The 14921-nt window shown below is 36.2% G+C and overlaps 1 protein-coding gene across 3 annotated transcripts in view; it reads right to left on the bottom strand.

Annotated features, from left to right (window-relative positions):
* LOC127838423 (uncharacterized) overlaps positions 1-13486 on the bottom strand; it is a 53607-nt gene extending 40121 nt beyond the window's left edge. For 2 of the 3 annotated variants that reach the window (XR_008029805.1, XM_052366189.1), the window contains exons 1-2: positions 13299-13486; positions 7071-7252 (exon numbers count right to left, since the gene is read on the bottom strand). The gene's annotated coding sequence lies outside the window, so the exon portion shown is untranslated. The remainder of the gene's footprint in view (positions 1-7070; positions 7253-13298) is intronic. The other variant, XM_052366190.1, reaches the window with a different exon arrangement.
* Between the last annotated feature and the right edge of the window lie 1435 nt (positions 13487-14921).

The following is a 14921-nucleotide window of genomic DNA, read 5'->3' as shown; positions in this document are numbered from 1 at the left end:
TTTTGACCTCACGTGACCCAGTTTCGAATGCAGCTAAGGAGCAAAGATTCTGACCAAGTTTCATGAAGATTGGACAATACATATGGCGTCTAGTGTGTTAACAAGGTAGCTGTTGACGACGCACGAGGACAAATTGCGATCACAAAAGCTTACCTTAAGAACTCTTTGCTCATGTGAGCACAAATGAATGTAAACATTACGTTTAAACAAATTGGTTAACTAATAAATAATTATCATTCTAAATAGTTAAAATAATAAAGCGTTTATAAGGTTGTTTCTGGATAGTTTGGAAACTACGTGTAGCACTAACAGAGACTTTATAACTCAATTGCCATCATGGATCGGTGTTATGGTACTTACTTTTTCTTTCAGAGGGCCCGAATTCGAATAAATGGGAAGACAGTATTATTAATTCATTATTAATTCATTATTCATTCAATGTTTTTCCTTAATGTTGTGATGAGTAAAGACTTGGCACATAAATGTGGCAATTATTTCTTTTACAAGGTTTCACTATAGCCATATAGGAAAAACTGCGGCGCCACCCCTGCCCCCCTTCATGGCGGCCATGTTTTTTTAACCGCCGCATTTTGGGAATTACGCCGAGATATCATTAGAACACATTATCTGATCAAGTTTCTTGAAGATTGGACTGTAATGTCACGTTTAGAGTGTTAAATGAAATGAGTTCGAATAAACACCAATATATTCATGTATGTGTGAATTAGACCGCTGTTACTTTCTGAAGGAAGGTTCAATAATACATTAATTGTTGAAATGAAATTTTCAATGTTAATACTAATGCAGCAATTTTGGTTGAACAATGAATGAATGAAAAAATTTTGACAAACACCTGGGCTTAGGACTTCGTTTGGGGACACACAAAACCATGGCCAAATGTTCATTAACTGATCAGTTCCATAGACATTCTCTGTGGATCAATCAGTTACCTGGATGCTATCACCATTATTGTGTCCTTGAAAATCTGCATTTGTTATTTTCAAATCTTCAATTTCATTAATCGAATGTAAAATCAAAGTATATCAAACTTACATATGCTTGTATTCACATTGTTTTAAATGCTATAAAAGTGTTGTTTGGAATTTAATTTGTAATTCCTTATGTCATGGCAAAGGGATCAATCTCTGATACATGCTTTACCTGACTGCGTCACACTTAACTCAAACAATTTAGAACTATCACTTTCATGCATGAAATATCCCCAATACCCCCCCCTCCCCCCCCCCCCCCCTAATCTCCAAATGCGCTCGACTATTCGAGTGCTTGACAGTATAACGTAAGGCATCATGGGGAAATTGTTTAAATTATTCAATAAGATCAAGGTTCAGGTATATTTTCCACAATCTATTGAACATTTGTAAAGACATAAAACAAACTAATAAGATTTTATTTCAATAGCAAAAGCTTGGGTGGGAAGTTTGGACGGTCCTTCAAAAATAAAGTAAATAAATAATTGTTTTTGTTTTTTTTAACCATGTTTTAAAGAAAACAATATTATTGTGGGGTGTGGTCATTTATGACGATCTTTAAAAAAATAAAAAAAAGGAAACAAAAAAGGTTTTTTTGTTTGGAAGGGGGGGGGGGGCAGGGATTCTGGGTCGGGGCATGGGGTATTGTTTGTGTGGAATACATTGTGGTATTCAGGTAAGTGTTGTACTGTCAAAGTATTAATGAAATCGATCATAAATAAAGAAGTTATGGCAATTTAACTAAAATTTATTATTTTTACCTTGAGAGTCAAGGTCATTCAAAGGTCAAGGTCAAATTGAACTTGCCAGGTACAGTACCCTCATGATTGTAAGAAAATATTTGAAGTTTGAAAGCAATAACTTTGATACTTTGATACTCAAGTGGATCTAAACACAAAATTTAACAAAATATTCAGTTACTAAGATAAAAAAGGGCCATAAAATTGTAAATGGAAAAAGGACCATCATTCTTACAAAATGCTTGATACAGTTGTCTGCTCTTGTTTATAGATTGGGGTCATGTTGGCAAAAAAGTTTGCAAAATATGAAAGCAATATGTCAAGGGACATTGAAAATATGTGAGGTGGTACGCAAACTTTAACATAGATGTATCAATAATATGCATATTCTTAATGAAAAAAAAGGCCATAATTCTTACAAAATGCTTGATACAGTTGTCTGCTATTGTTTATAGATTGGGGTCATATTGGTAAAGAAGTTTGCAAAATATAAAATCAATATGTCAAGAGACATTGAAAATATTTGAGGTGGTACGCAAACTTTAACATAGATTTATCAATAATATGCATATTCTAAGTGAAAAAAGGGCCATAATTCTTACACAATGCTTGATACAGTTGTCTGCTCTTGTTTATAGGTTGGGGTCATGTCGGTAAAGAAATATGCAAAATAATAAAGCAATATATCAAGGGACATAGGAAATATTTGGGGTGGTACGCAAACTTTAACATTTGCACGCTCACGCTAACGCTAACGCCGACGCCGGTGTGAGTAGGAAAGCTCCACTATATATATTTCATATATAATTTTGTCGAGCTAAAAAGCAATAAATATGAAAATATTTAAACAATAGTGTTTTTCTTGTGCACTTCATATCCTATCAATGGGAGGTTTCAAGTTGAGCTCTACCAAGAAATCATGAAGGACAACTTGAAACCAGTGTATTACCACTTTGCCACCGTGTTTATAAGAAATACATGTTGCCTTACATTATGACAGATTTTTGGTGATAAGCAGTTTGGACTAGATTTTTATTATAGAATATTGTTAAACATTGTGAAGTATTTATCAAACAATTAAGAGTCTCAAAAACTGAACTATGCAAAAGCTTAGTCATCTTCCAAAAAAAATACTACTTTATTTTCCTCAATTCTAGGGAAACACTTGTAATCAGCGGAAACAAACATCAATGTGTAAAATGTATGAATGTGTTTTGTATGTGATAAATCGCTGCAATTTAAACTACTCGATATATATTTTCCTGTTGCCATCTTAAATATAGAAGTTAGTTAATAATAAAGTATTACAGCGACCATTGTTTCCATTGTGCCCATTGTTCTGTGAACGCTGACTACTCCCAACATAATTTGCGTGTGAAGTGCACCACAAAATTCCACTAATAAAATCAAAGCGCTGTAGGCGCTGAAGGCCTGGGGCTAGGTTTAGTGTGACGTTAAATGCATTTAGGATGTTTTGCCCGAATTTCTCCCTCTGTCCGAATTTATACGGATTGACCCTAGCGGTTGAGTGCAGAAGCTCAGAGACTGTAAGAAAAGACAATAGTTGTGCATATACTACAGTGTACATAGACGGTGGAGGACAATACTGGTTGTGGGAACGATAACCTTTTGTTCAACTCTACAGATCTTGTAGAGGTTCGTCTACATAGGCGGTGAAGATATACAACAACAACAGCAGGGCCGCAAAAAACTGTTGTTGTTGGCGTCAAATAAATCACTTTCAACAGTCTAAAATAACTTTCTATTACATAATTAACAGATATGGAAAACACTCATACTTCCTTTGTAATGTGTATACAAAAGAAAATCCACTTAAGCCCAAGTCTCACTTTTGCCGGTAGAGCACCGGGCCATCCCGGTTTGCTAACGCCGGTTCACCGGCGAGGACCGGGATGATTTGTAGAATTTTTTAACGCAGTCACACTATTTCCCGATGCCGCCCCGGTTGAAGCCGGTCAACAGCCCGGCAGAGTCCAGGTCAACCCGGACTGGCTACGGTTTATCCCGGTGTAGCCCCGGCAGAGCCCCGGTTGTCGCCGGTAGTGCCACGGTGAAAGCCGGCAGCGTCCCGGCATAGCCCCGGTTGTCGCCGGTAGTGCCCCGGTTGAGCCCCTGTGAAAGCCGGCAGCGTCCCGGCAGAGCCCCGGTATACCGTAACATCGCCGGCACTCACCGTGTCTTTACCGGCATCAGACCCCGGCAGAGTTACGGCAACGCCCCGGTTTCACCCCGGTCGTCGCCCTAAATACCCCGACGGAGCCCCAGTTAATGCCGGTGGCGTTCCGGCAGAGCGCCGGTTTTCTTATATACCGTAGCTATACCGGGACTCTAACGGCATTCACCGGGACGTTGCCGTAGCTCTGCCGGGGTCTGTATGGGCCCCGCTGCAGCTACGGTGCCGTCCCGGTTGTTCCCGGTGCCGTCCCGGTTGTTCCCGGTGCCGCGCCGGTCGTTGCCGGTCCTTACCGGTGACTCCCGGTTCATTCTGGAGGTATTAAACATTATAATACTTTCCCGGTAGGGCCCCGGTTTTCCCTGGTTCATCTCGGTCGTCCCCGATGGAGCCCCTAATTATCCCGGTAGAGCCTCGGTTCATCCCGGTAGATCCAGATCATGCACCGGGGCTCCGCCGGCATCATAGTGAGACTGGGCCTTTACCCCGATAAAGAACGGTGAGCAGTTTGTGTACGTTGTCTCACGTATAACTTTTCGCGCTCGATTTGCGTACTCGATGTGCGCAGTGAAATATAATATCCGGTAACTTCGTATAATTCCGAGAATGATCATGAATATTTGTTGTTGTTGTTTTTCATTTTCTTTTTTCTTAATTGTCTCGTTAACGCAAAAATAACAATATCTTATGTTTATAAATACCAAATGTAATGTCTTCAAAAAATGTACCAGAACAAAATTCTTCTTACTGTCTCCGTAGACACTCGTATCTTTTCGGCCTAGACCGTCAAGTGAGGAACTTATTCTCGCATGAATATGCAAACAATAATAACAACTATGTCGTAGCCAATGCTTAGCAATTTTGCTTCAATAATAATTTTTACACGTTTTATGACACTGTCATGTTATATAGTGATGTTCTGTATTTACAAGGCGGGTTATTGAGATCTTCGAAGAACTTCTTTGATTGCGCATGAATTACCGCCAAGTGGTTAATCTGACTTTTGGGAATTCATTCATTCGTGGGTTTGGGCAGCCAGTCAATTCTGACTGTCTCAGAAATTTGTATCATTGCTATGGCCTTAGGGCTTCGCCCCAGGCCAAAAAGTGATATTCATTCTATTAAATAACGTCTGTAAAACAATGACTATGGTGTCATGTACGTAGTCTCATTTTGCAATTCACAAGCAGTGTCATCTTGCAATTAATTTAATCCAACAATGACCAAAGCTAGCAGATGTTCTATTAATCGATTCTATGACCTGACACGTACTTACGCAGACTGGTAACGCTTCTTGCCTTACAATTGTTCGGTGCAGAATCACTTAAGAATGTGCATACAACTATTGTCTACTGGTTGATGTCGATGGACATTTTGCGACAAAAATCATACAGTTTGTGTTTGCATTTCAAAGGTGACTTCATTACATGTGGACCCGGGGTGCGTCCCATCATTGTTACCAAACGTCAGTAAACATTAGTAACTGGCAATAAATATATATCATAGATATAAAGAGCATCGACCAAAATGTTTACAGCGATCTGTTCAAATAAAACATGGGGCGAAATAAGTCTGATATTGGGGCCGAAAAGACCGAGTTAGCCTGATTTAAATGGGGCCGTAAAAGCCGATACCTGTTAAAGGGACTTGTTCACAGATTTGTTTCATGAACTTTAAGATAGTTTTTAAATGCTTTCAACGAGGCCGCAGTGGTGTAGTGGATAAGCTGTCCGCAAAGCGATCGGGAGGTTACGGGTTCAATCCCCAATAAGGCCACAATTAAAATATTGTTGGTTTGCCGACCCTAGCTTTTACAGGTGGGTAGGTAGGTAGGAAAATTATTTTATTTTATTTTAGAAATTATATTTTTAATACACTAATAGTCTATGAATATTTATAACACTGGTATTAAAGCACTGTTGCAGTGTAAGAAGTCCTATGAAGCTTAACCATATCTTGTTTGCTGTTTTCTTGCATATATTAATATCAAATGCCTGCTTGTGTGTTATTTCATCAAATATGTGTTCAATAAATGATGTTAATTGCTCTGAATGTAAATAAAATATCTACAATAAAGAAAACATCAATACCACTTATTGTAACAAGATATTTATAAATTATGATATGCCAATGTAATTGTATAAACTATCATGCATGGGTTTTGGTTACTTCGGTTTGCAGTAAGTATAAAACTAATTAAAATCAGTTTTCACTTGAATGAATAAATGAACAGTAAAGCAAACCGTTTAAGAAGCTATAGAAATCATTTGACTGACTGTGACAACCAAATTGAAACAAAATAAATCGTTTCAATTTTTTATCTAAGTTCTAACTTCAGGTTAAAAGCGAAAGTAGATTAACATGTGCAAATATTTACTTCATTTGAAAACTGTTATCCATTTCAAACTGAAATCTTCCGTTAAATAATAATAAAAACAAAATGTTTAAAGCACAAGAGATGCTGTGCTTTTAAATTGTTTAGATCGTATTCACAATTGAACAGAAGTTTACGTGTTGACCTTCATTGAAGATTAACACTGTCCGCCATTTTCATGATTTTGATTGTTTTGACAGGAAGCGAAAATCTCTTTTATTTCCTGTGCAAAACAATTTTAAAAACTCGTAAATTAATTTCTTTTTACTGAAAATAGTTATAAAATTTATGTTAAAACCATATGTGATATGAAACCATGCATGACATGTCTTTAAAAAAATAATTTTGAAATCGGAACCACATGTACTTTATTGTTTTAAACAAAATTGCGGACTAAGTTGACAGTTTATAGACGCTTGCATAACTGCGCACCTTCTATTATTCCAGATATTGACTACAGTATATGTGATTCACAGCTGTTGATAATGACTCCTAACACTTCCCATATACATTTGGTTTAAAATCATATCTCGCAATATTGAACGCTTAATTACAACAACCAGTTTTGAAAAAAGGTCGCACATAAATCAACCTTTACAACAATAAACAGAAGATCTTTCCACGAGGTCGGATATTCATGTAAAAACAGTCATTTAATGAGCGAACGCATGCAATACGTCATTAAGTCCATATATAATTAAGAGCGGTGTATGCACATATTCGTTATTGAACATATTCCTCTTAATTAAGCACAATATATTTAAAGAACATACTTTTTTCTCGTCGATGATAGAAGCTTGTCACCGTTCGCCAACCAATTTCACTCCTCTGCACTTAACCTACTGCAAGATGGCTAAACTTGTCGAACGTTTCCATTCGCACGTACACCACTTTGACGGTTGGGATTGGTGGAATGTTTAAGACTTCCTAGTCAAAGATCCTAGTAACAAGTGGGCTGTAAGCGAAAAAAAACAATACAGCCTTGTGCGTTCCGGCCATTGTACCATTTACGCCCTTAGTCTTAGTTGAAATGACAAGTGAAAAAAATGCGATTGCTATAAAGCGGCCCGTACATGTGTAGAAACCGCGCTCTATGAAACGGTTTTATTGAATGTGCGTGAGGTGTCGTCCCAGATTAGCTTGTGCGGTACCCTTCGTGTGTGTTTAAATGCCTGTAATTTAGTATGTGTTTGAATAGATTTTAACAGAATTAATTTGTGATTACAGGTTTTCAAGTTATAATGTTAAACAAAAATGTGCACATTCATCATAATTTTCATTATATTTGTCTTTATTTTAAAATATGTGTTTAAAAGCGGGTGCTGTTTAGTGTACATTAGCTTTTTGCACAAAATGAAATTGATATCTACCTATGGGTTTGTGTGGGTTTGTGTTCGAGAGTGCAGTAATTTTCATGGAATGAATACTGGGTATAAGGATAATTTATAGAATGTAAAAAACTTAAAAAGCCGATTCAAATGAAAGTATATGATAGATATTATATACAGGTTCTAAGATATCACATTACACTGAAACATTTTACTGTGAGTGCTTCAAACTTTTCATTCACTTGGTGACTTTTATTAAAATTTGTAAGCAAACAAATACAACACCAATTTCACAATTTAAGTAAAAAAAACGACGCGACTTTTCCCAATCTGAAAGGCCCCACCCTGTTCTCGCAATGGTGAAGAATTAAAAAAAAACATTTCTAACTTATCCAAGTGACTTGCGGAAGTAAGTAAACGATGGACAATTTAAGAAACATATACTTCGTTAAAATGAAAGCAATTAAAAACATGTTTGTTCCCAAACTGCTCGTCGGGTTCAAGAAATATATCCAAATCATCCCAAAAATTAAATGCTGCAAGCTTTAGATCCCGCAATTACGTATTTGCTGAGTGTTCATATGTCATTTGCGAGTTTTAATTTGGGTAAATACATTAGTATTGAACTGTTCAGTACGACTAAAGTTATAGTCAAACATATACGTTTTCGTGTAAATAGAAATAAGTGCGGATACTTTGTTAGCGGTGTAAGGGCCTCAGCAAAAATATATGTAAGTAAAAATAAATAGTTTGTACATGAAGACACATCTGTTTGGACTCCGGACCATTTAAAGGGACCTGTTCACGTTTTGATAAATTGAAAAAAAAAGAAACATAAAATGTTTCAGATTTGGAAATGTTTGTTGTAGTTTTTTTTTTAAGAAAACAGTAATACGAGAGTTGCCTTGAAAATGAACAAAAGGAATCCATGTTTTTTCAAGTACATCCACGGTTTTCTCGAACCATTGTTGTGTTAGCAGATGTGTTAAATACTATACTTCAATGAATATGCATTTTGTCAATATTATTCAACATGCCTCATAAGAAAATTAGTGAAGCTGTGAAGGGCATTGTTTAAGGCCTTTTGAGATGCAAATGCAGTTACAGAAGCATTCAAATGAACTAAAATGATGGACCATGCTATTTCTTTGGGAAGTATTCGGAATATTCGACATGACGCTACTGTATAGCGCAGAACAACGCCTGGTGGTGCTACAAATTCAACTTCAAATAGACGTCCATATAAGGTCACGCCTGACGCCGTATGCAAAATTCGTCGGTGGATCTCTTAAATCAATCCGCCGACCAAGAGAAAAAGGCACTGGACACAGGAATGTCCAAGGGAACAGTATACTACATCATTAGGCATGTTGTGAAAGCAAAACTACGGAAGAAGTTCAATGCTCATCAGCTCAACATGGCACAGATTCAGAAGCGCAGGGCCAGGTCTTGGAAGCTATATATTTAAAGCTTAAATGTGGCAAGTGGAGAGATTTTGTTACATCTGACGAGCGATGTTTTATCTTGGTGGAAGTTATGGAAGAAGAAGAGTATGTTATGTCAGAATGGGAGAAAACGTTGGCGATAAACTGAAAATTGTAAATCGTGATGCGTTTGCCCGTGGCTTCATGGCGTGTGCTGCTTTATCGTCCAGAGGTAAATCAGTGATCAGAATAATTCCCAAAGGGACCAAGGTAAACTCAGAATACTATATCAATACAGTTCTGAAACAATTTATACGAAAGGATGTACCGAGACTTCCGGAGGATAAACACGTCATTACTTTCCACTAGGACAGTGCATCTAGCCACAATTTTAAACACTGTTTTCTAAAAAAAATTATCAAAACATTAAGTTCATAACTCCCGAAGAATGGAATTAAGTCTCTAGATGCGGCCCATTTTGGTATATGGGGATACTAAAACGACGCTTACAGAATCGACACGTAAACTCACTTTCTGGTCTAAAAAGAGCTCTGAAGGATGAATGGCGCAAATTGGAACAAACAACCATCAACTAGACGTTGAAATCATGGCAAAAGCGTTGCAGGATAATTTACAATTGCCATGAATCTCATATTGAGCATTTGTTGCAAAAAAAATGTATTAGGATTATAAATTATTCATATTTTTGTTTTGTTCGTCATGAAATCGGGCGCCTCTCGTACTGAACATTTATGATGCCCTTAAATATCCATTATATGCATCTTTTGGCGATTTAAAAACCTGAAATTTATAAAGAGTTACAAACGCGATACGATTGAATAATTTAGAAAGTTGAATTGATATCGTTATGTTTTGTGACATTACGAGGAATGCTTAAACAAAGTATAAAATATGCCATGAACTATATCAGCATGGATGAAGGAGTGGTTAAAGCGCTAGACGTTTACTCCAAGTGTAAGTGGTTCGGGTCCAGGTAAGGATTTTTGTTTTATACTGGAGCTCTTTAGTTCCGATGTTTACATTTATCAATTTAAAGCATTAAATTACAAACTTCAAACCAGGTCAAAAACCAGTAAACAAGCCCCTTTAATATATACAGATTTATCATGTCCGTTTTATGCGGCGGCTACTAAAAAACGGAAACCGTCGCTTGCTGAAACAATAACAACATTATTGTCCTTAATTCATGACTCACTGACTCACTGTTCTTTTTCCACGAATGGTGTATTTTTAGTTTGGTTCTGGAATAGTTTGCCGACGGATAAACTGCACGATGCTGAGTGTTTATATCGTTATTCAAAAACGTTTTCCTGCCAACAAGAAATGTCTATATTGCAAATTACTAGAAGTTGGTATACACATGTTTTAATAAAACGTACTTAACCCACCGCGAACGACAACGAAATGATGGTCAGAACATTTATCATTATACTCAGTTATATACATGGTTAATTTGTAAAAATATAAGAAATTACTTGACATACACATTATTACCTTTTTATAAATTATTCACTCGAAATGCATTCAAGTAAGAGCTTACAATAATTAATGAATCAAATTAACTTAATTGACTCGCGTCATGCGAAAATGTGTCTTATGCCATATGCGACCAGCGTAGCTTCAGACCTGCATGCGCATTTGTGCAGTCTGGATAGGCGATACCCAATCCGCTAATGAGACCACGAAACCTTAGGTGACATTATAGCGCACAGCGTAGATCTTGACCGCCCGTAGTTAAAGCCGATGTTCGCATGTCCGTGAACATAACGAATACCCATATAACATACTCTAAAAACCACCAAGACTTGTCTAATGTCAGATATTGCTGACAGTCAGATCCTCGGACTTGCCTAATTTACAAAAAAGGCGTAAAAAAGTTGTTTGTTTTCACCAACCCAATTGCACTAACGTCCCTACGTGTTTGTGCGAACCACACCCTGATTTTCGGTATTGCAATATTAGTTTTCGATCATATTCACTAAAATAACTATAACATAAAAAAACAATCGATCAACTTTACTTTACTGACTTCAAATTGACCAAAACCATATAAATATAATGATAAATACAGAGTGGGAAGATTTCTGCATGTCATGGCATATTCTTATTAAGGGTAATCAATCGTAAAAGAAAAATTTAGAAAACAAAACTAACGTTTAGTCGACCTACCTACCATCATGTTTGGCTATGTTAGTGAAACTTTCTTTTGGACTAACTATACGAAAACTTTGTACTTATGTGCTCTATAACCCCTAGATAATCTAGCTTTCACCTGCCAACATTTTTTGCTTAATTGGTAATTGTAGGCTCAGGTACTACTTAAAAGTACCCCGGGTACTCTGAAGTATACTACCATGTACCCCGGGTACGGAGAATACGCTTAAAGGCACCCGGCCATACTCCGGCGTACTTTTAAACATATTTCCACACAAATTAACACAGCATGGACATGGACCTATTTGTGTAGGTCCCTGGCATGAATATTTAATAAAGACATACGTTTATAGAAATCTAGAGAACACAATAGGAACTATTTAAGTTTATTTAAGGCTCATTATTTTTCATGCTGAACATTTCAATCGTGAATTAAGATGTTATTAAGAAAATTTAATAAATAATTAAATCAGTTAAATAAATATTGAGAACAGCACAAACAACGTTTATTTCAGGCAATAAACTTTGATTTTACATGTAAAACGTTATTTAAATAAAAAAAATAAGAAAGTTATAGACAAAAGCTGATATGTCCTTTTCAATAAAAAAGTATGACATGTCCTGACATCTTACACAGTTTTGCAAACGAATAATTTCGGTACTTGTTCATTTAAAATCACAAAAATCATTTCCGGATAGATATTTTTGTATTAGCTTGAGAGCGATTTTTAAATAAAAGATTGCTAAAAACCACTTTAGTTTTAGACTTAACTAGATACATAATTTTAATTAAAAAACTTTACCTGAAATCTTACAGAGTTCCGCAAATAAATATTTCCGGACCAATTTTAGAATCACAAACTTCATTTCGGCTATAGATGTGTATATTACCTTTAAAATGACACTTACAAGGGAAATATTAATAACGAAATTGTAACTGTTTAGACAAACAAAGATATGTACTATTCAATAAAAAAGCCATCCTCGGTCTTTAAGTACTGTTTATTGGAATAAAGCGGGTGTACACTGATAACGTTGTAATCTGCCGAACTCTTTAGTATCGTTTTCAGTAGTGTGTGACGTAATAGCCAATATGGCGGCGGTCAATTTATGGATTCTGGGATTGTCTATCGGGGCATACGAAATTCCAACCATCGCAGCGACCTAGATCGGTCAGGGGCGATAAGAATGGACAGGGATAACGTGCACAAATAAATATTGCAGTCGGCTCTTTTATGATCGGCGAATACGAAAATAAAAAAATACGTTTTCAGAAATCGCACTTAATTTTAATTTAGGCCTTTTAGATTTTCCCCATAGATACCAAGTTATGGTTCGAGTCCTAGTAAATGGACTCGATAGCGTTTCAAATAAGTCTTAGCCTTTCTGTGCTATCGAGCTAAAATAAATAGGTATAAACTAAACTCAATGCTTTAAATTGATAAATGTAGACATCGGAACTACAGAGCGCCCGTATAAAACAAGCATACAAGAAAGAAGACAGAGTAAGCAATACGTGGGCTCGAACCACTGACTGTTGGAGTAAAAGTCTAGCACTTAAACAACTCGACCAACCGAACAATGTTTTGCAAAAGTGTATGAATGCTTTCCATAAATAAATATCGTATAGTCATTAAATATAACATTAACAACAGGACTCTCCATTATTCAATCGTTTCGCGTTTGAAACGTTTTATAATGTTCAGGTTTGTAAATTGTCTAAAGATGCATATAATGGATATTTTAGCGCATGATTAATGTTCAGTATTACTGTTTTCTCGCATACAACATAACCACAAAGATAATTTTTTAATTTGAAAATTTTATTTTCAATTTTGTCAATTTATAAAACTATGAACAAGTCGCTTTAAGATCTTCTATTAATGTATCAAAAGGATCTTGTGAAATTGAGATGGTCCTTGGTGAACTTTGTTGAGACATACTAGTATTTTACAATTTAAATTGTACTGCCCTTTCATATATGTAACAAACAAAACAGTTTTGTTTCGATGTTCGCTAAATCAATAACCTGTTTATCAAAATCAACAATTGTCAAGTTCAATAAAACGCTTACCTGATTAAATGATCCTCCAATTGTAGATATCGTTTTCACAACTGTTAGACTATTTATTCCAAAGAAAGTCTCAAACAAATAGAGACCAATTACAATGCGTTATTATTCGACGCCATCTTTAGTAGGAAATACCAATCTTAGTCACTCTGATCAGCCGCAATATATATCTTGTGTTAAATAGTCGCAATCTTGGCTTGTACAACTACTTTAGGTTGCATTATACTAAATAAAATTTGATTGTATGGCTGTACTCTCTAAATGATCAAAGTGCATCGATTGGAGATATGTTGTTATGGTTTAAACACTTGAGATTGTGTTCTTTTGCATATTTGCTTTTTGCTTCGAAGTAAGGCATTGGTATGTACTATTAAATAAATGTCTTGTTTAAGACTTGAGGCAACATGATGAAACAGTAAGGTTTGGAGGATATCTCTTTTCTCTAGAGTAGCCGGTAAAAAAAGTTTAGAATACAGTCCATTTTGATTTGTGAAAAGTTCTTTCTTGGCTTGTACATGACATACCTTTTTGATTGTTTAAATAAATTCAGTTAAGAATTCTCTTTCAGACCAAGGATGGTAATTGGGTTCTGTTTGTGCAAAATGTTGCATTTATTTGTGCCTACAGTTTTCGTTTTTAAAATGAATTATATAAGGAAAATATTAAGTACATTGTGACCTAAACTCACTTTGGGTTAAATAAGTGTGTTGTCTGTAAAAATAGTAGCTGACAAACATAGTATTTGGGAACAATTACACGACATTTAAGTGGGAAAATGCCAGAAATGCCCAGATCCTGCCTGTTCAGTGTGGATAGGTTATCCGACCAATGGCCCCGGCCTAAATACGGTAGAATATGGGTTTAAATCTGCTGGAAATGGGCGGTCAAACTTCGTGCACAGCATAGCACTTATGTGTCACCTTACAGTTAAACTGTGCCCGAATGGCTTGGTCAGTCACCTGTGTGGCAATAGTATGTGCATTTATTCGAGGCATTTGCCGATTGAACAACTGTCCACAAATGTCAATCAAAAGACGTGCTTCCAATTAGAAAAATACAACGGACACGGTCTGAATCCTGACTATTCGGTAAAATAAAGTCTGAAATGGGGTGGCCATACTTGATGCACATGATAGTCCTTGTGTGTTATCTTGGGGTTGAAAATGCCTTGGTCAGTCACCTGTGTGGTAACATTATGTGCATCAATTCGAGTCAGTTCACCATTGAGCAACTGTCTACCAATATGGATCAAAAGACGTGTTTCCAATTACAAACAAATGCAACGGACATGGCCTGGATCCTTACTGTATCGAGTAAAAAATACAAAAATCAATAAAACAAGCATTATTATATACATATTTATTCCAAATCAAGCCTAAATGCACTAAGCTCACGTTTACATAATTATATATTTTTTTACTTTATACATGCTTGATTATGTTTATTGCATATTCTTTCAGGCGCTGTGAGGACGGAAACCGTAAACTCTGCCACGCAACAGTCAGCAGTCAGTGAGCAGAAAAGAATTTATCAATACATTCTCTTAAAGCATATTCATGATAATGAAAGTATTGCAGGCTGTTGTAATACATGTATTTGTTTGGATCACTAATAACTCTGCAATAG

This window comes from Dreissena polymorpha, chromosome 7, assembly GCF_020536995.1.
Source record: "Dreissena polymorpha isolate Duluth1 chromosome 7, UMN_Dpol_1.0, whole genome shotgun sequence".
Classification (NCBI taxonomy): domain Eukaryota; kingdom Metazoa; phylum Mollusca; class Bivalvia; order Myida; family Dreissenidae; genus Dreissena; species Dreissena polymorpha.
The sequence above is the reverse complement of the archived record's forward strand: the minus strand, read 5'-3'. Positions and strand labels throughout refer to the sequence as shown.